Genomic DNA, 2500 nt, shown 5'->3' on the forward strand with positions numbered 1-2500 from the left:
TGGAGTTATTTGATTTATATATGATATATATAGATACATGAGATATATTTACAGAGTTTTTTGTGTAAGTTATATTGATAGTTTTATATATATGGTTATATATTATATATCGATATATTTATATATATATAGTTTTATGTAGCTATATTTATTTTATATATATTAATATATATATAGATATATTGTTACATATTTAGGTATGTATATATATATTTTTATGTAGATATTTTATTGTTATATATTTATATTTATATATATATATATTCATATATATATATAATATATATATATTTATATAGTTAATATTTATCGTATTATTTAATATAATTTATACACTTATCTACATTATATATATATATATATATATAGATATTTATATATATAGATATTTATATATAAAGATGAGAGAGTGAGAGAGAAGATGGACTTGAGAGTGAGAGAGCGAGTGAGAAGAGGAAGAGAGAGTGAGAGAGTGAGAGAGAAATTGGAGCGGAGAGAGAGATTTATAGAACTTTATATTTTGATATATTATTAGTAGATATATATAGATGATATAGATAGTATTTATATATACAGTAGTTTTATTTGATAATTTTATAGATTTATTATTTATTTTATTATATATTGATATTGTTAGATGTATACATTTTCTATTAGTATATTTATATTATTTAGATATATAGTTTATAGAGAGTTTTAGATTTTTACAGACATAGATGAGTATATATATGATTTGTTGTTAGTTTATAGTGAGATTTAGATATAGATATTGTATATATTTATTGTATTTTACATAGATTTTTGATTTTTGACAGAGCAAGTTGGATATATATATATGTTTTAGAAATAAAGATAGATATTGATATTGGTAGATATCTATAGAGACATTATATGTTGATGTATGATATATTTATTTAACAGATATATATTATTTATATTTAGATATATATAGATATTAGATTTTATATATATTTACTATGATATATTTTGTGTATATATTGATATACTCACACACTCACTTATATATAGATATATTTTAGTATAGAGACTCTGATTTGTTTGATAGTTATTTATATACGATATTTATAGATAGATTAGATATATCTCTCGCTCTCTCGCTTGTCGCTCTTTGTTTATAAAATGTATATAGATATTAATTGATATAATGATGATTTAGGTTTTTGTTGAGATATATGTCACACCGCCTCGCTCTACTTTTTTAGAGATGGATTGGATAGTATATAGATTGATTAGATAGTATATATGATATTAGGTATATATATATAGATATATATATTTATTTATTGGATATAAGATATTGACATATTTTTGTTAGTTTTTATTATATGATATATATTTTATAAATATTATAATTTTATATTTATATTCACATTATAGGCAGACATTTATGTGTGTGGATATTTAGTATATAGTTTTTAGATATTTATTTTTTTTATAGTTGTTTTTAGGCATATATTTTATAGTGAAGAGTGTTTTTCACTCTTTAGTGTTGCAGATTGAGGTGTGTTTTGTGTTTTAGTTTGTGTGAGAGTGAGGAGTGAGTTAGAGATAGTGTGTGTTGTGTTATGTGGGGGGGGGGGGGGGGGGGGTGGGGGGGTGGTGGGGATGGGAGGGGGGGTGTGGGGGGGGGGTGGGTGGGGGTGGGTGGGGTGGGGGTGGGGGGGTGGGGGCAGGGGGGGTGGGGGAGGGGTGGGGGGGGCGGTGTGTGGGTCGTTGAGATAGTGGTTTGAGTGAGATAGTGTGATTGTGGGGTGTGTGTGTGTGTGGTTTGGGTGTTTTTGAGTGTGTGAGTGTGTGTGTGAGAGGTGTGTAGGGGGTGAGTGTGTGTGTGTGTGTGTGTGAGGTGTGTTTGTGTTAGTGTGTGTGTGTGTGTGTGAGTGTGTGTGTGTGTGTGTGTGTGTTTGATGGGTGTGTGGTGGGGGGGGTGTTGTGCGTGTGTGAGAGAGTGAGTGGTGAGTGAGTGCGTGAGGAGTGCGTGGAGAGTGTGTGTGTGTGTGTGTGTAGGTGTGTGTGTGTGAGTGGGTGTGAGAGTATGATGTCTGACGTGTGTTGGTGTGTGTCTGTGCGTGAGTGCGTGAGGGAGTGAGTAGTGAGTGCGATTGTGCTGAGTTATGATTGTGTGGTGTGTGTGTGTGAGTGTGTGTGTGAGTGACATTATGAGTGGGTTTGGGTGGGTGGGCGTGGGTTATGTGTTTAGTTTGTGTGATGTTGGGGAGAGTGAGTGCTGAGTGTGTGGGAGTGTGGGTGTGAGTGTGTGAGATTGTGTTTGTTTGAGTTGTGTGTGGGGGTGAGTGTTTGTTCTGTGTGAGAGAGGTTGTCTACTATACTCACGCACACTAACACTCACAGACACTACACTTCTCTCGCACTCACCAAACATCTATAACTGCTCACACTCAGCTCTCTACTACAGACACACACACACCCTCAGGACTTATCTCTGCTGTTGGTGTGTGTGACGTGTGTGGGAGTGTGTGTG

Source organism: Penaeus japonicus, unplaced genomic scaffold, assembly GCF_977035675.1.
Source record: "Penaeus japonicus unplaced genomic scaffold, GWHDUDI00000001_assembly GWHDUDI00000020, whole genome shotgun sequence".
Lineage (NCBI taxonomy): Eukaryota > Metazoa > Arthropoda > Malacostraca > Decapoda > Penaeidae > Penaeus > Penaeus japonicus.